Below are 21,681 nucleotides of genomic sequence, written 5' to 3' on the forward strand. Positions count from 1 at the left end.
CCGGGGTTCAGTGCGTTGCAGCAGCGCCTGCGACACGAATCGGTTTCCTGGTACACGAAAAAAAACGTATCCACTACATCCTTTGGCGGTGGAATGAGCTTTTTACACGTCGCCCGACGACGATATTTTGTAATGCGCACCTATGTCGTGACTGTCTAAAAAATAATCTAATTCGGAGCGACGACCGTTTCTATTATGCGATCATGGGTAACGTATTATTGTATTAGTATAATATACCTATAGGCAGGTATATTATATTATATTATGTTTCTCGTCCGTCCGACTCTCGTGTAACAGAAACACAAATAATCACCTATACGTATTATATGATATTATTAAAACGATGGTGGTAATACGATGTACCTGCGACACGGGTAATATTTACCTACCAGTGCGAAACACAATATTATGTCACCGCCGAAAATCCGTTCTGGTTTGGAAAAAAGTCAACGAAGTCTGCTGCAGGGGAAGCGGACCATCGTAATATATATATATATACTATATATATTGTATTATGTGTGTTTAATCCGCGACAGCAGATACCCGGCAAGACTTCAATAACCCGAAACGGTTTGGCGAATTTATTCAAATCTACATGCGATATATCATGTTACAATGTTCACGCGTCGACAGTAATATTATAAGTCGCAACCACCAGTCAGATTATTCGTCTAAATCTCTTTTTTTTTTCGTGTGCGATTTCGGCGCTATCGTGTGCGGTCATTCGCGAACCCGACTGAAGACGTCACGAGTTGTTTATCTCACTATACCCGTACACAACTATAACACTGCAGCAGTGATAAACAATATTATAATATCGCAAAAGTCCCGCGATATAGCTGCCGATACGAATTTGTTCCAATATGAAATACTGCCCCGCATAATATAATTTAGGTCGTATATACAACGACACGCGTATATTGTGTACTTTTGAAATTCAAATTTTTGTTCGATTATACCATTGTGCGATATCGGTTTCGTGACGTTGGTGTTTCCCACACCCCAGATACACACTCACGTGATATATTATTATTGAATTTGGCGGTGATGCGGCGGGCGTTTCGGTACGCGGGACTCGTCCAAGCGTCCAAAGTTTAAAAGACAATAATTTGTCATGCCGACCACCCCCTCCCCGCGGAATTACAAACGCCGCGCCCCTCCCCTTGCCAGCCGAAATTGTTTAAGGGAAATTTAATCCGTTCCGACACTTGCAGTCACTTGAAATAAAATCCCGCGCGTTCAATATCTTGTTATTATTATTATTTACTATAATGCAGTAAGCATAAACTCCGCGAAGGGGGCGCGATTATTACCGGGGGGGGGGGGGGGGGAAACCAAATTTCTCCGATAAAACCTTAGCCAATCCTTTTTCGTCGACGGGCGGTGAATACGAACGCCGAGAACACTCTACCGAGAAACGCGTAGTCCTCTATGGGCGGCAAAGCGGTTAACTTCAGTGGAGGTTTAAGCGCATAATATAATATTATGTCGCGAGCACAGCCGACCGACCACCCACTGTCTTTATACGGCCGCCCTGCCGCAGAAATTTCATATACTTACTGTCAACGGTATGCTGTACTGCATTCTTATACGCGTGTCTTTAAGTTATATCGACTGCCATAATATTATATACTATGCTATTGCACTTATGCTCATGTTTTATGCCAAACGTGTAATATTATTTTATAAAGCTCTCTACGGTGGCGCTCATATAGGTACCTACGTCGTCATCGTCGACGTTCAGATATTGTATATTATCGTGGTTATAAAATATGCACCTACACTTACCGAAATGCGCAAACGCACAGTGTTGCTGACAGTGTTCCTTCATCAGACCTCGCTTTTACTAACACACGAGTGGTGGAACTGGGATTAGTAGGTTGTACAATTATGGTGGAATTTAAAAATTATTACGTCTAGGAGGCTAAATAGGTTCGTTCAACAGATTAAAAAGTTCTATATTAATGAAGGTACAAAAATTATGTAGGTACAAGTATGCAAATACAGTATAGGCATCTGGTTAGCCAAATGCAATGAGTAAAACATAACAAATTGAATTGGATCTTATCACATATACCAAGTAAAAAAAAACCACTTAAACATGTCATAGTAAAACCAATACGTTCATCGCTTCACCAAGAATCTAAATTTTTTTTTTTACTTCATAATCTAACAACCGTGACACGAAAATACCATAACCCTCTTCGAATGAAAAATACTTCAACTGCAGATGGAGCAGAGCTACCGCAATAATGTTTCTCGCACGTCGTTGTATCGATAATATTATAAAGTAACTATATTATTATTAGAATGAACGTAGATCGGCCAAAGTACCTACGAACAAATGCGTCGAGCACAACGAACAATGATTATTATTCAAAGGACTATATTATCATATCAGAGTGATTTATATGGAGAAAAAATATATATCGCACTGTGTTGGCTGCTCGGTCGACGGGCGAACGTTGCGGAAAAGGACCGTTGCTGCAGCTGCGGTATATTATAATAATAATAATAATAATAATAATAACGATGATATAATAATAATAAAGCAGACGACACTTAAAAAGTCGCTTTGGATGGGTCAGTTCCGAGATCGCTGGACGCGCGGGCGGTGGGCGTTGCTCGTAAAACGCGTCCGGAGGGATTTTTACATTTTGATTCGTGGCCATAATAACGTATATAAAACAATAAATATACTGCGAAATACACACAAATACATACGCGTGTGCGTTTCGTACTTAAGAAAAATAAAACCTCCGGTCGCACACCATAATGATTTATGCGGTTTTATTTTAATTTTCCAGTCTCATTCCGCCGGCCGGCCGCCGCCACCGCCCTTATATTTTGCAGTCTGTAAACGGTTTTCCTCGGCCCAGAACAGTTTATCAACGAACGCGACGGCGGGTAACGGGGTAGGAGAGGGTGAAAGGAAACTGGGGAAAAAAAAACACAAAAAAACATCCAAACGCTTTTTATGCGACGGCCGAGTTTGACTCATAATAATATAATTCTCTCTCTCTCTCTCTCTCTCTCAGTAAAGTCAAGAAAAAGGCGGCGGTCGTTGTCGCTGTCGACAATAAAATAATGAATGGCAGCGAATGCACTGTGCAAACGGGGCTCTAATAAAATCTTCGGAGCCACTTTTTTTGTCGCGTGTGCGACCGATAATAATATAATATTATGTGCAGCGGCGAAATTTTCACAATGTTTTATCGACTCGATGATGGTGGCGACCAGAGTCTCCGACGACAACGACGACCCTTCCACCATATAGTCATCATTTATATTATAATATATTATAGACTTAACCGAACTTACCAGTCACCGTTCGTCCTGTCATCATGTTATTGGACATAGTAATGATAATATTATATTTTGTAAATCAATTACAATTTATTATATTTATATGCTATTTATAGTTTTGTTGTTTTATATATTTTTTCCTATACGATATTTACAATCTATTCTGCTGAGAACAATAAGCAAAATATATGAAAATGTTAAATATATAATACATACAATTTTAATTTTCAAAGGAAAAAGCCACCAACTATACTGGCTGAACCTTTCTACGGCGTTATTAAACTAAAAAAAATAATTTATTATTATTATAAATTATAGGTGGATACGACTGATTGAAGTCTCCGCACCAAAAACATTAACGTTATTATTTTGTGTTATAGCGAGAAATAGGTAAGAGCTCGGAGTCGGACAGGTACGCATTTAAGATCTAATCGTTGCGATGAGGTGGTCTATACTATAAAATCCATATAAATAACAAATGCAGTTGTAGCGAATTGTTCGATTTCAAATTGTATACCTATAATATAGGTGCTTTATGTGTCCCTCGTTATTGCCAATAGTTAGGTAAGTTATGTCCTGCTTGATTTGGTTTTTGCTATCTAGTTGATAAAAAAAAAAAATATATTCACTGGTTTGGCATCAAGATTTGTGTTGAAATTAAACTTAATCCCTATCGTCTCATTTTATTATACATTTACTTGTTTTGTATACTTCACGCATAGAGAAACGCGTCTCTCAACTCTTAACTAAATAATAGTCGATCCGTTGCACAGAACATTGTTGATACTTTAAAAGTAATTACTTAACCACAACAACAATACGCGCCATAATAAACGCGACATTGTCTCGAGTAATATAGCTGAACGCCATTTTTATCTCAAAAATATAATCGAGTGATTACAATATGCACATAATTAATATACATTACATTCGAGTCGGTGACTAAAGAGATTGTATAGAAAATACGCACAATACGGAAGTAATTCCCAGTGTCAAAAACAAGTGCAGTCTGCAGCGGTAAGAACTAAGTTGTGTACACACAAATTATGAATAATATACCCATTGTAATTGTATAACGATATATCATAATATTATAATGACTGTAATATTAATACAAAAATATTTGGTTAATTAATTCGCAAAAAAAAACGGTATTTCGTCATACTCAAAAAATTGTACGATTTTTGTCATCGTAATGTCCACATTAGTCATTACTCATCTAAGAAGTATAATCCCCTGAAAAATAGCATCCAATCGAAGTTCTTTCAAGTTTTCGAATATTTGTGGCATTTCAAAAAAAATTCCTAATTGAAAGTTTAATACGCGAATGATATTATAATATATAGGTAATACAATGTAGTATATATAGATAGGAAATTTTATAACGCACGTGTCTCTGCAGTGCAAATCGACATGGATTATTTTAATACATATATTGTTGTATACCATCGCATAACAAAATATTCAATACACCCGGTGATTCCCGAATACGTGAAACATAATAATATAATATTTAAATTTTAAAGTTTAATCCTCAACTGTTTTAAAAAATAATGTTATATTACAGTGTTACGTTTTCGGGGGACGTTTGCGCCAAAGTATGCCGATATTATTATGGCAAAATTATAGCGAAAATGCGCAATACTTGTATAATAACTCAGAAAACTGAAATAATACGTTAGTCAATAAACCCTCCACGACCGCCCCCTCCCCCCCCCCCCATCACACCACCAATGTACTTTATTAGCGTCCTGTTGCGCACGGAATTGCGTCGAAAGCGAATGATACGAATGCATTCGTAGAACGGCGCTGGACTTCCAAAATACAGCAATTTTCGAGCCGACGGAAAGTGTTTGTTTTATGATTTATCTTCCATTTTTAATAGTGAAAACGCGTACGCGATGATTGTGGTCGAGTCGCAATAAATAATATTTTTCTCAAATAGACACGTCACTCATAATAATATAATTTATAATATTTTAGTATGTCTTATATTTTGTAGCTTGCATTGGCATCGGCTATTAGCCTATTGGCTATGATCGAGACATTTCGGTTCCCTATGACCCATATTATAATATAATATAATTACACGAATGCTCGGTGTGTATTTTAAATTTTAATAAATAATATTATAACGATAACAAACAATTAGGTAACCAGGTATAACAAACCTATGGGCTTGTAACCTATCTCTTATATATAATAAAAACATTATATTATAATATATCGTATAGAAAATAATTCATAAAATTATATTATATTAAATTATAGTAATTTTAAAATATTTTGGTAATTGGTTACCAACTTCAATATAATATTATAACAGTGTTCAATAGATGTAAAACTTGTTTTAGTAATTTTTATATAATATAAACATAATACACTACCTATATATATTTTTAAATGGTCTAAATTTGTTTTAAAAATGAATTATTAATTATTATAATAAGCAAAAAAATATTAAATTTATACTAAATTTATATTATAAAAAAAAAAATCTAAGCTTTAGAAAAAACTATTTCTTTTGTGTTAAATTGTTTTTTCTAAAACTTAGGTTTTTTTTACGGGATCATACTCTTGATCATATTACTGTTTATTATTGATCATAATACAATATTGGCCATCGCGAACATAATCGAACGTAATAATTATGAATCAAAAGAGAATCAGGAAAATTAAAACTTATACAATTTAACCTAATCAATGGATTCATATTATTAGCATTTTTTCCGATCGCTAATCGGCGTAATATAACACTAATAATACTTAATAGATGCGCGCTGCATTATTTTGTTCGAAGGAAACCTAATAAATATGATAATATGGTATGATATTATTAAGTATTTTCGCAATTTGCGCCAGTTACTGCAGCAATTTTACTGCAATAACATGCAATTTTCAGCGTGTATCGCGATTAAAAAATTATTTTTGGCGTTCAAGCGAAAACATTTTACACGTGCCTCTTCCAATTATGTATAATATATTTATGTAGGCACATTTTTCTATAACCGTTTAATACGAAAACAAATTCCATAACGTATACATAATATTATTATTATACTGTATCTGACGTGATATTTGAATAAATAGACATTGGACGGAAATATTTTGATGATTAACGTCTGCTGGTTGATAAGCAATATTATTAATAAATGACGAAAGTTTAGAAAGTTAAGAACGTAACAGCGCTACCACAATGTTATGCGAAACGCGCGATTACGTGGATTTTGGCCTTTTATGACCTCAAATGTCGATGAATGGTTCATTAGGAATAGAATTTAAACTACTTTATTGAAAAATATGATGAGCGTACAGTTGAAAAATAAGGATGCCAAAATTAACATTACGAGCATGTATAGATATTATTATAATATATTTATATAATACCTAACCTATTTATGCATATTGCATAAAATATGTATTATAATATGCGTTGAACGACTCCATAAAAACAATTAAGTGCCTAATAGATTGCATTTCGTCGACCGTATAAATAGAATTATAATTTTTTAGTGTGATAGATATAAAAGATAAATTATTATTTATATGGACATATTAAACAATATAATTATTATAACTACGCGATTTTCCTTTTTTTTTTATATTAATTATGAGCATGAATGGAATTTAAATTGATATTTGTGAACGGTTATCAATAATATATATAGTGTATAATGTATACATTATACGTACCTGAATAAAAATATGATACTATTATTACTTGAAATATTGTTTTTAGACATATTATTTAGTTGTGTATACCTATTTGAACAAAATAAAAATTATTAACCCGATAGTTCTTATCAGTATTCACGTCATCATCATAATTCATTCCATCATATTTTATTATACAACAGGCTTATAAATGGTACCTACACATTTTTGCGATTTTATCACAACTGTATAATAATGTACATATATGTACATATTTACCCACAAAACACATACCTACATTATATACTGAACAGACGAATTATTGTACTTATCATTACTCTCTAATTTACAAATTAGTACACTAACACGATAGCAGTTAAATGAAAATAAACTGCCTTACTAGTTGATGGGCGAACCGATTAACAACGTGGCAAAAAACAAAAACGGTACGATAACGCATTATGTTCGTTTGATGTTCTACTATAACAATACGTGTTTTATCCGTGGAAAGAGAATATCTTACGTGGGGTAAACAATAGTATATAATATACAATCCTCTGGAGAAATTCGGTAGAGGATTTTTTTCCATCGACACATAAAACGACGTGTTGATATAAGGCGGTATTATGCATAATATACGTCGTATGCGTGTTCATGAAATATACAGGACAGAATAAGAATGTATAATCCAAAAGCGATTCCACTCGGATTGCGAATACATTTTTTAGCGACGTGGGATTTGACGATTTCTGGGTCACAACTTTTAGTGGATAGGAGCTGTAGTATTGTGCAAACAGACACTCTTCTGCTGTCGGTTCAAAACGGGAAAAAAAAACTTTTGGTGGATACCTGCAGCAATTGTTTATAATATTATATATTATGGATATCAACAACCACCGTATGGAAGACATTGCAAGAATCTTTTGGTTTTTCGCCTGAATCGTTAGTACCTATATACAATGTATAGTATACATAGTATATTAGTGTTAATACGCGTATTATGTGTATACAATTAACTGGAAACCGGCGATTTAATCGCGTGCGATTTGTCGGATCGGGAGGTGCGCGAGCGACCGATCGAAACATTCGGAAATCCTAAAGTTACGGTTTCCCTGCAGCGTCAAACAGTGGAACAGCAAAGCTGCGCCAGGCTCCAACCTACGTCCAGACCGATAGTGACGCTAGACGCTGCAGGGAAAACGTACCTTAAAGGCTCTGTCAAACAGAACGCGTCGTAACAAATGACAAAATAACGCGACGTGAAAATAACCCTTTCTGTTTGACAGAGCCTTTACGCGATTCGGACCGGCTGCAAATTCGGATTCAAAAATCGGTCGCCGCACGTTCGGCGGCGTGAAAATATCATTACGACAATAATATTACCATAGTATAGCAACTCACATTTTTCGATCGAATCGCAAAACACTAGAAAATAAAATATGATATTTTACGGCGGTCGTCTGAACACCGTATATCACCGTCGTCGTATATTCATTATAATATGTTTATGATATATAATATACCGACTATGACGACTGGGCGGCACGTAGGTACCATAGGTGCTATCATAATAATTATAATATATTATGGTGCAGAGATCGTACGCGTGGCCGCATGCGGAGTGCAATATATTATTATCAATCCGAATCGCGAATTTTATCCGAAGAGCGATGTGTAGCAATATTTCAATATGAGCAGGAAAAAAAACACACGTTACATAATAATATTATTAGATATTAGGTACATATATTGAATTACAATATTATTATTATAAAATTTAATAAAGAGTTTTTTTTCGCTATTCAAATATCAAGGTAGGAGCACCTATTACCTTTTACACCATCGAATAATAATAATATTATAATATTCTGTAGTTTATTTCACAATAATAATATAATAATATTTTCGTCACCCGCATGACTTGATTTCGATTTGACCACGACCCATTATATTATTATTATTATTAATTACGCGTGTATAGTTTTAATTGTTAACGTTTTAACACGTGCAGCGACACGACGCAGAGTCCGTTTGTTTTTCACCAAATGTGTCCCAAAAAAAAAAAAAAAAAACGAAATACAAAAAAACAGTACGTATTTAAACAGCTATCAATTTGTTGGCCGCCCGCGTGTCAACGGCGATCGTCCGCGCGGCCTACGATTGTCGAAATAATATAATCGACGTCGACGACGATTGACGACGACTGACACCACACTCGGCGTGTGAAACGGGAAAAAAAACACACTCGAAAAACGGTTTAGTCAAATTCTTCGGTGATTAAATAACAAATACAATAATACTATAAATTATTACGCGACCGTTCGCCTTGTCACACGAGCCCGTCACAATATTATATCATACGTGTTAGACGACACACCGACGGTGCACATTCTCGATAGTACATAATAATAATAATATTGGATCACATAAATAATTGTAGTGTGACTACTCTAAATAATATACGAAACCGTCGGAACGCGCCTGTCTGTCGTCGACGTTATACTGTACGTTTTTATTGTAATAATAGTGTATTAAGTGTGTGTATAATGTATATACAGACGATAAATCGACAACGGCTATATTTTTAAAAAACCACATCCTCTACTGTGGTGAGTTAATATATAATGTAAATTATTATTTTATTTTATATATTATAACGTAAACCCACCTAATATTATTATATACCTATTACGCAATGGTAAAATAATTTAGTTTTTTTTTTAGGATTTTGGTTATAAAAAGCGAAGTGACTCATAGAAATTTCTGTAAAGATTTCAGTAAAAAAAAAAAAATGTGGTATTGCAGCAGAATATATTATCCTAACTGCTGAATTCAACACCGTGCATTTCACTAACCCTGGCTGCACCTCCTCATTGGTCGGTAAAAAAAAAAACAGTAGACAAGTTAGTTACGACCTTTTTTTTTTTTATGCAGTATTGTCCGGACGCAACTTCTCACTAATTACGATTTGAGATGTCTTTTCGAGACGTTTATGATGGTCGTATAATATATATATATATACTCGAATTACCAACTTTTATAAAATTAAATAATAAATATAACATAATATAATATAATTATTTAACAAAGTCGCATTAAGCTGCCTGCAATCTGCCACACGTATATATTATAATCAGTTGCATTTTTTTTCCTTACACATCGATCACTACATCTGGTAGAATAAATAACTATGACATAGATGGACATTGGGAATCATTAAAAAAATTAACTTCAATGTTCGTCCTCTTCTAAATGGAATTATATGTAAATCCGTATACTATTTAAACAATGATCGGGGTGTGGGCCATGTTCTTATGATAATGCTAGACCCCCCCCACCAGAAAATTCCAAGTAAAATCACTTGTAAACAACAAAACCATTGAAAATACGGTCAAGAGTAACAGATTCCGAAATAATTTTGTAAAATATTTTATCAACACCGTGATACAAAATATTCTTCTTCAAAAACAATTGTAATCATCAATATTTTATCAATTTTTTTCCTTTGTAAGTTTTAGAAAATTCATCGACATATAATATATTCAATTCCCTTTTTGGGCGGAAACCTCCTACACATCGCCATAAATACTTCTTTCTGTATAATAACAATTAATAGTATATTACAGTGACCCATTGTATATATAACCTATTAGCCACGTGCGGTATACTATCTGCAATACGCGTGCCATTCGACCGAATGATTTATGCACAAAAATATCAGGAAAACAAATATTATATGCTTACAACACATATGAGTAAAACAGTATAATATTGTATACATACAAATTCGTTCCATACATTCCATTTACTATAAAATTTATAACATTATGCGTAGGTATATATAACGAAGATCATAATGCTGTTAGCACTTATGTTAACTTCATTATTTTAAGTTAAGGTAAACTAAAAAATTACCCACTGGCTACTACCCGTCAACTAGGCATGATAATGGTTGCGGACTTCTCACACAGTATAGATGAGTCCGGGACAGTTGAACCACTTATTAGAAAACTAAATATAATTTCTTACGTGGTCAATATTTAGAGAAATGGAATTTATGTCTAAAGAAAGAACGGCTACATAATACAATTAACCAATTACAAATTCCATATTGTTCAAAATTATGACAGAGTTAGTAATAATAAGTTATATTAACCGTGGGTACAAACGCGACGAGTCACCCTGTATAATAGAAACAAAAGAGTTTATTTGAAATTGCTTTTATCCAAACGATAATAATGCTGAAAACAATGTTGCACTCCACCGTATAATTGATGAGCGTAAATCTAAACTGCAATGATTGTATATACCGTTGTACGTACATTTTATTTATATTGCTTTATTGCTAGTGTACGCACCGCAAAGTAGAGAATTTAACTCCCTGGCTGCTATATATATTATATATATATATATATAAATCGAATAGTCTTATAATGTGTAACGCTCAAATGTGCAGCAGGGTAAAGCATTAAGCTGTCACTGATGGCGTTGAAATATATTTATTTATTTATTTATTTTTAAATATATAAACGGACGTAAGTCCTTAACAATATTTTGTGCGTATACACGGTAGTAATAATACAATGGACAATAATACAATATATTGACGACATAACACGATATTATCGTAATAGGGCGAGTACCACCTATATAAACGTATAAATATTGTGTATTGCTATGTATATTTAGTAATTATTATATGTTATCATTGTAGCGAGACATCGGTTCATATAATAATATTTTTGGACGACGACGCGAGTATAAAAATCGGCAAACAACCGCACAATCGCTATAAATCTGTCGTCGACGCAGACGCAATAATATTATTCGTACGTCTTAACATCATAATATTATATACAATTTAGTGCATAATATATTATCGCGGTAAACGTAACGACGATATTATAAATTAATATTTGGACGGCGAAAACAGGTCACAATATTTTTATTTCGTATATCGTTTAAGCCCCGAGACGTCTGGGATCGACCGCCGAACTGACGAATAAATAAATACGCGACGATATTATTTTATTATTATACAGCCAGACGGACCAACCCCTTTGGAAAACTTTCCGAAGACGGACTGCCGCTGGAGCTCCAGACCTGCCATAATTTTCCACGACTGCGGTGGACGAACTCGGAGTTTTTTTTATATGCTTACAACGATATTGTGATGGGGACATGGGGTACCTAACCTATAATACGTATGCGCGTAATAATAATATATACATATAATATACGAATTGTATAAACGCGATATTATAATAATAGCCGCTGCAGTACATATATACACATAATGACTTTAGTAAGTAAAGCGTATAGCGGGCAAGTATGTGTAATATATTATGTATATAAAATACGAAAGCATAAAATATTTTTAATTTGTATAATATAGTATATGTAACATAATATTAAGACCAATCCGAATAATCCAATGCGCAAACATATAAAGTTATTATTATCTTCGGTTGTATATTACGTTATAATACGCTGGACGGTCTCGGAGTAGGAAATTAAAATAAACGTTATCGGTATTCCTGAGGGTTTATGTCTAAAGTTTACGTGGTTACTGGTATCGTATGCAACACGGAAACGACGCGGAAATGTAAAAAGCGTATAATATGGTCGACGACGATATACGGAAAACGCGATTCTTCGTTTTAGATATCAAAATATCGTCCTCGCCGACCGGTCGGGTATATAATAATATTATTGTACCCAACTTATTTAGTTACCGCCACTTATCGGTCCCGCTACGATAGGCAATCACAATTTGTTGGTAATTAGCCTTCTAAATCTAATGCAATTACGGCGTATTATTTCCATTATAGACGTCTTATTTATATTATCATCTTGTACGGGTCGCGTCAACAACGAGTAAGTATTTTTCGTTCGTATATATTAATTGACTTAAGGACTATATTTCAGACCACTGTGTGCCGCCAAGCTTGCGGGATTTCTGAAATTGGCTTCAAAGGATGCAGTGGTGCACTTTTGTAGTCGTACGAAATCGAGAAAAAAAGTTCACGGCCAAGCACGCGATATACGGAGACACGTGAAGGCGGACTGATAATTCAAGTTTTCAGCGACGGCACAGCAATCGAAGTTCAATACCGAATCACAGGTTATTATACGCTGTCCTACATTTTTGTTGAACATATCATATTAAACGTATTGACGGAAAACGGGTACTTGTGGCCGCCACATTGTCGCATATTTTAAAATTATTGGTACTACTACATATGCACCATTATTATATCCCGTGTATATAAAGAAACTCTGCGAGGGACGCTTTAGATGATATTATCACAACAATATTATTACTAATTAAATTTTTTTTTTTTTAATAGTAATTAATACGCACAATATCGAACGAGATGACAACGGCGCGAAACAGCATACAACGGACGTGGAGGAAAAGTTAGTAGTTACCACGCCCTCATAGGACATGACACCCGACGTAGCTATGAATCCGACTTAAACTTACTCTTTTGATATCTGCATGATTAATCTCTGAATCTTTTGTCAAAATCGAACGAGAATTTTTTGGTCTACAAGTCACAAACATGAGGACTTTGTAGTATGTTGTTGTATATATTTAAATAACAAACAATAAGTTAAATTCCATTTTCATTTATTTAAAAATCACATAGCAATACGCATGGCGGGTCTTTAAAAAAAAAAATTTTATTTCTGTAACCAATGACAACCCTATAGGTACATGAACAAAAAACTATTTAATTTTCGTGAGCCAAAAAGGAAAATTCATGTGTAAGCTCTTTACCATCTATAGCTAGAAAGAATAAGTAGTTCTGAGATTAGCGCGATAAAACATGCAATATACTCATCAGCTTTATAATATAATTTTTACAGATTTTTACGCCTTGTGATTCAGATATTATTCTACTAGATACTATACTAGTCCTATAGTCACCTGTACTGAATGGTACACTATATCCGGAATGCAGGTTGGCGACCGTATTACACAAAATCCGGCGCCAGTAACCCAAAACGGAACACCAGTGATTTTTAGTAACGACGAAGGAAATAAAGCACCGAATTCCGTGAGTGCTGTACTGCTGTGATCATCATAACATGTGATTTATGATTTATCAAATATTGTCACTGACTATAATATTATAATATAACACCATTGATTACGGGGTCGTCTGAAATTTAAATTAATTTAATATTTGGTACGAAATATGGAGACAGCTGGTATACCACGAACGTACCCAAACGAACAAGCGCTGGATCAGGTATTGTACCTATGTCATTCAATATTTTTACATTAAACTAACGGCCGTTTTCGCATCGTTTAGACTCGTCTGTTTTCAGAGGAACTCCTGCATGAGTCACACTCCTGAGACGGCGGTTGTTCACATCGCGAACAAATCAAAATATTGTACTCAATAATGTGCGATTGTCTCAAAAAAATGTTGTCCTTAGTCCAAGCCTTAGTATCGGGTGGGAAGATAGATCATACTTTTATGAATTCGTAAAAATTGTTCCTAAATACTAAATACCTAAATATCTATATATCTAATAATTAAACTAAGCACGACGCTCGTACAATACGATTAGGATTGGGATTTTTGGAACCCTGCAATTCAGTGTCAGCTAACAATAAATTAAATTGTAGTCATGCCCATACGACTCCAGTATACCCCAAGACTAAAAAAAAACATTTCAAAAGTTACAGTCATAACAAAATACCTACGTTTCTAAAAACTGTTTGAGACCTATATATTATGTCCTTCAAAAACCAAACTCTAAATCAGGGATGGCGACACGGAGTGACACACGCGCATTATTTCAGCGACACAACAATTTAAAATATAAATCATACATTTTTACTTCACTTTCCAAAAAAATTATTGATAATAACGAATAATTTACGAAGTTCGTACACGAAACGATTAGATTATCAATAAATTCGTTTATCGCGTGCAAATAAAATCAAACCGAACATTTTGATTTTACACGCAGTTATCAAAAGGTTCGACATCCCTGCTCTAAATCTTCCCATGGCATACTTCCTTTATGATATTATACAGCAGCACAGTATTTTTAATGATTTGTTCGAGAGGATCCAAAGTTTTGTCAACAGTACACATGACTCGCGTGGTAACCCGATCGGTTATTACTATGGTACGTGTGTGAATCGTTTATTTTCGCTACCGCACGTACGTACTTAATAATGTGCTCACTATTCAAACAAACCGTCGAACAAACAAACATAACAGACAATCGGACGAAAAAAATTCACCGTCGGGCCCTAAATCCTAATCCTCGACCGCGCACATTAACCGCGTGTGCGTAAAGAGTAGCCCCATTATGTTATTATTATTATTGTTGCAATGGAAATTTATTATACGTTTCAAAAAGGTATCGAGTGGGTTATTTTGTCACTCTGTCGAAATATTATTATTATTTATTTATTTATGTTATTGGAGGAAGCTCGGTATAGTCGGTTTAGACCGGAATAAGACCTGCATGAAGCATTATTATAATATTATGTTAACTTGTATACACTATACTAAATATTACAACTTTTATAACAACAATAATAATTTATAATTATACCAAACATTATTACGAAAAACCATATTTGTATTTATAAAATTTAGATATTCACTAACGCAATAACAAAAATATATGTTCATATATTAAATCTGATATTTTAATATTTTATTGTGGGTAAATTAAATTAACAAACCTGAAAATTGTATGGATTTTATTTATATTAATTGATTTTTTTAACAAAATAACTCGTCATAGTATTTACCTAAAAAAGTTTCAAAAAAATTAAACAAATAATATAATATTCTGCCTGAACAATTATCCGAAATCCTGGGACCCGATGAAGACGCAAACAACAAAATAATACATTTTCTAAAAATGTCTGATTTGTATAAACTTATTTGGCAAAATATATTTATAATAATACTGTTTAAAAGTAAAAAAAATAATATATTATAATTATATATCCAAAAAAATAAATTAGTATACACATTATGTATGCTATAATATATTATTATTATGTATACTAATACCTACAAGTTCAAAATATTTACAATAATTTCCGATCAGTCGTCGAAAATTCATAAAATATATTGTTTTACTTCGACCTAATATTATACGTTATAATAGATAAAACATTTGAGATCCGGCGGTAGATATCTCAATCATATGGCGCGTCGTATGGATATTATAGTATCATCGACAACATTTTTTAATGATTAATTAACGTTGTTTTTTTTGGTTCGTTTATTAAACTTTTTCATTCTAAAATAATAAAAGGTCGTAATTATCGCTTTCCACACCAGACGTGCAGACACAGCGAACCGGTATTTCGAATAGCTTTCGAATCGGTCATTGGAATTGGGACCACATGTACTTTGCAGTCATTTAACTCTTTTTATTTTTTATTGCATACACACGAGATGCCGCCGACTACAGAGTTGCGTTAAACGCATTTTATATGTACGTCCATACACGTAGGTACCTATATTATAGCGTGTAAACGAAATATTATTTTTTTCCGCACATTTAACGCACTTGGGTTTGATATAATATTATGTGTTACATATCGAGTGCTAATTTTTTTTCTTGCCGAAGTAACAGTCTACATTTAAAAATAACTAGTTGGGATAATTTGTTTCAATTTTTCAGTTTTAACTACACCTTAGTCGTTATATACGATTATTTTAAACTATACTATAATATATCATGACTAGGTACCTATATATGATTATAATCATCGGGTTTTCGGAAAGATTAACGGTTGTATTATCGCAATATAATAATGCAATATTATATAGGAGAACATGTGGGCCTGATATTAAACGAAATTTCCCAAGTTTATCTATGTTTAAAAGTTGAACTTTCGGACATATTTATAGTTCATATAAATTATAATGCATTACTAATTTTAATTATTTCGTAGACACTAAAAAAAACCACCTCGATATTATTTTTTGTAATTTTATACGAAAAACCGCTGGAAATATTATATACATTTATACGTAATTTAACGAGAATGAACAGTGAACGTAAAATTTTGAAATAATATTAACGCATGATAAATAAATGACAAAGCTTACCTTGTACGGATTGTTGTGAAATTCTGGATAAAGAATATTTTAATATATTAATGAAGTTCTAATAAATTATTATGATTAAAATACACTTTATTATACATAAAAATTATAGTAAGAAAACGAATGAATAAATTAACAAAAAAGTCACAAAACACTGACAAAAATATTTTCACGTGAAAAAAATGTTTTATTAAAAATCGTTTGGTTTACAAAAAAAAAAAAAAAATCACTTAATGATATTTATATAAATTATATTTTAATACAATAAAATGGTATCGTTCGAGGCTTGTGGATAAAAAAAAAAAATTATAATTGTTACACCGGTAAAAAAAAAATATAATATATATAATTATGAAAAAAAAAACGACACTAACAATTAATTTTTTTTCAGCACGAATGATCGCAATGCGACGATAATACGATAATATTATAATACGTACGACAATTTTTATAATATTATTATGTGGTCGGACGTATCGCGAAACGAGATGTAATTATTTCACGGACATCGGGTCCGTGACACGCGGGCGACGGTTGGACGATTTTCGAAAAAAAACGTTTTCAAAAAAATATCGTTTTTCACTCGGAACGTTCGGTTTCACGCGTGCGGGGCGCCGTGTCGCGCGGGACGGACACGTCGTGTCGCCGGTCAAGTCACACTGTTCTATTAAATTTCGCGCGATAACACGACGGCGACGATAATATTTCGCGATTACGATGCGATGTGTGTGCGTGTTGTGAATGCGCGCGCCACGCTGTACACGACGCTACTACCACCTATGCGGCCGCCGCGCCCGGCCGGCCAGCCAGTGGGTCGTACCGGTGCGGCGCGGCGCCCGATCGCACACGTGCAATCGGCACCGGGCGCGTGCGCGTCTCCTGTCCGCCGCCGCCGCCGCCGGTCCGCGCGTTTTTCCACCACCGGTTCGCCCCCGATTTCCACCGACGGCTTTTCGCCGGTTTTCTGTCGTCCGGATGCGGCGGTCCGACCGTGCGCAGTCCGGGGAAAACGACTCGGGTACCTAATAGTAATATATTCGGTGGCGTACGCGGGGTTCTAGGGTCAGGGCCCCCCTGAAATTTCTTTTTTCTAGAAAAAAAAAATCTTGTTTACCACCATTTCGACGCGCACGGATCGAGTCGTTTTCAATAGATTTAAAATAAATTGTTGAATATGACAAAGACGTAGATTATCGTGGTTTCAGTATTGTGATTTTTTTTTTTTTTTGCCGATTTAGAACATTGCTATAAACGTCTGCCGTAATCGATGGTGCGCATCGTTATTACCACGTTTATTGCGGCCCGAGGAGGCTCTATAGATGATCGGGTTAAACGCTGTCAATGTAGACTAAATTTGAGACTATCTATAATTTGAAATATAAAAAATGTTTAGAAAAAAATAATGTTTATTATTTACTTAGGTAAAACCGAACAAAAGTCCTGCGTACACTACTGCTAATATTATACAGGAGGCATAATACGCGCCTACGATGCACCTAAATGTTAATAATATTGTAAGTAAGAGGTGTACTGTTGAAAAATTCCACGAAGATTCGTGGTGGTGGAAATTTCAGCACCGCAATCGTCGGAGTTGCAATTTGCAGTGCGGTGATTACAAAAATCTCCCTTTGCTCTCAGTACTATGAGAATATTATTTAAAAATGCCCCTTCTGGAGGGAAATATTTCTATTGGAATTTTTTTATTGTTTAGTCGTGAAAAACTAACAGAGTAATAAACTTCGGATGGTAAATCAAAACGTCTTTGATTAAATAAATGATTAAAACATAAAATGAAAAGAGACTCTGGTGTAGGGTAGGTGAAATAGTTATCAATCGTAAGCACACCACCGTTATGTTATAATATAATCATGGTTCACGGTTATTTATTTATTAATTATTATTGTCATTTGTTATCAACTATACAGAACAGTGGTAATATACACAAATTCAAAATTCCAAAATCTTAAATAACTGATAGGTATATTATTATAATGTATATTTGTTTATTTGGGACGGAGAGAAAGCGCCTCATCTGGACGAACTCACACCCTTGTCTGATCTTAATGAATTGCTCCAACATTTTACACATCACAATTATTGCATTTATTATTATATCTAATGTACGGTTTGTAAATTGATATATAATATGTTATTTTTTTAAAAAATATGAAGATGTTGAATACAATTTTATTGGCAACAGTTTTTACAGACGATTAATATTCCATGATACATACTATTATAATATCATTAAAATTGATTATTTATGCATTACAATATTAGGTAGGTACCTACACATCGTGGTTATCTACATAACATGGATGTTTTGTTTCTTCAAATTGTTATCTCAGAGTGAGTATAGGAACAGGTTGCGTTAAAGTAGATAATATAATTGTAGAGTCGTTTTATATAGTATTAGATGCGTTTACATACCAGTCTCATCTGTAAAACTAATGGTATCAAGGTGGGATGGAAGAAACTAGGAAGTGATGTAACGCTATATACCTACTCTCCATTAAGCATCAAGTATATAGATGTTAATAGTCTTAAATTGTCATTTATTCGTAGAATACTTAGTAGGTATACTTAAACTTGATCATTATTTTTGAAAAAATCATTTTATATAAGTATGTACAAGCGTAAACATAATAAATATGATCTTGATAGTATAAAATAGTATAATATTAACTGGTAAAACTAGTCCACTAACGGTTTACTTTTCATTTGAAAATTGACATCATAGTAAATTTACCGTTTAGGTATGACAGATATTTATATAAGAATTTAATTGTATAACACTATAATAAATGATTACCTCTATAATACATAATGATCATGTAACACAATTTTAGTTTTAAATGGGTTATCACTGCCTTAAAAGTAATCTATATATTTTTTGCGACCTTATCGATTGATTCTATTAGTTGAACACAAATAAAAAAGAAACATCCGCATCCGTATCCGAGTCTAACGTCCCGTTTTTATTATCCTTACCTATATTATATACTTTACAAACGACTTACGCGATAAGCAATGTGATTTAATACAACTTTAAATATATTTCTCTTGGTGGTTTTGAAATCACGCAGAGTATAATAGATGGTAATAAAATTAAGCTCATAACGAGGATAATAAAATAGTAGCATCCTAAGTAAGTTATAGATATATTTTTTTTATAAAATTAGGTGAAAAAATGTGCGTATTTGTTTTTATTCCAAAATACGCATATACTCTATATTGAAGTTAAAATTATTGTTTTAATTAAAATACAGAACTGGTTAGTTGTGTTTAGTGAAAATCAATTAACTAAGTTGAAACTCTCTGTATTAGACTTTCTCGTTCTCTCTTAAATCATTCTGCATTAGTCTATAGGTATACGTTCTTTTGTATATATTTTTATGAATATCATGAATTATTGAGTGTTTTTTCCTCAACGTTGCGACATAGTCATAACCAGACGGTTCTTATGTAATATTACTATTATCACCTTCAATGGTTTTTAATTGACATTCAGTGTTTGTATAGTTATTATTTTTGTCTAGACTATTAGACATATTCATGCAATATCAATTTTGCTCAAAAGTGTGTTTCCATTTTTTACACAATATAATATGAATAAAATATTTATTATTATAGATGTCACGAGTTGAATAGTAAACCGTTAATAAACATTCAATAGTTATTGTTTTTAATGATAATCGCTGAGTAAAAACAATATTTTTCATGCGCAAGGTAAAACCGTATAATGGGACTAAAAAACGGATTCGCATTCCGATTCAATTTAAATAAGAACGGTTTTAAGATATTTTCAGGTAAAAAGGTTTATAAAAATTATAAAACTCAATAGAAAGGGTAAAGAAATTATGTTGCATATCGTAACATTGCGTTCATTGTGTTACGTATATGTGCAGTGCATGCAGTGCACTCTAAATCCATTCTATTTGGTACGAGCCGTCAAAGATTTTCTCGTAATCGCTGCAGTTTAAGACCAACAATCGAACGTTGCTATTATAATAATATTATAATATGCAGCTGTAATATGAATACTAAATTCTTTATACTCTTTATAATATAATATGGGTATAATGTGTATGTTTTTCTATCGACTCGTTACCGCGCGGGGGATTCGCATAACGTAGGTGTAGGTATAGGATGCATTTTACAATCTCGTTTAAACCGCACACACTCCATTTAAACGTGAAATGCATCGGCTCGTCTTTGTATAATGTAATTAATGATAAAAAAAAAAAAAAAAACCGTATCGGTTCGAAATATTTAATGCAAATGTTGTTTCGTCGTCGATATTCAAACAATACGCACAATTATTTATTATATTGTTATACACTGCAGAAAAACCACCCGCGATGGCCATCGTGATTCGTATGGTACAAGTTTTATTCCTTAGGCAATCACTCGCCGTTCCTGAACGATATATACGTACGTCGTAACTCGTATATGTGTGTATACCTAATGATTGAATCTACGCGAATGACTACATAATCTCGTTTTTATTTTTTGAAATAATCTCCGCCTAAACGTATAGATATCCGTTTGACATATATATTCGAATGCTCAGTGAAAGTTTTTTTTTTTTTTTTCGTAGGAGTACAATAATATTGAC

At 33.4% G+C, this 21,681-nt stretch overlaps 1 protein-coding gene across 1 annotated transcript in view; it reads right to left on the reverse strand.

Moving 5' to 3' along the window:
• The window catches only part of LOC100165439 (BMP-binding endothelial regulator protein), a 68,474-nt gene extending 50,629 nt beyond the window's left edge, over positions 1–17,845 (reverse strand). The window contains exon 1 of the mRNA XM_001942534.5: positions 17,067–17,845. The gene's annotated coding sequence lies outside the window, so the exon portion shown is untranslated. The remainder of the gene's footprint in view (positions 1–17,066) is intronic.
• Positions 17,846–21,681: the final 3,836 nt, after the last annotated feature.

The sequence above is a fragment of the Acyrthosiphon pisum genome, chromosome A3 (assembly GCF_005508785.2).
Source record: "Acyrthosiphon pisum isolate AL4f chromosome A3, pea_aphid_22Mar2018_4r6ur, whole genome shotgun sequence".
NCBI lineage: Eukaryota > Metazoa > Arthropoda > Insecta > Hemiptera > Aphididae > Acyrthosiphon > Acyrthosiphon pisum.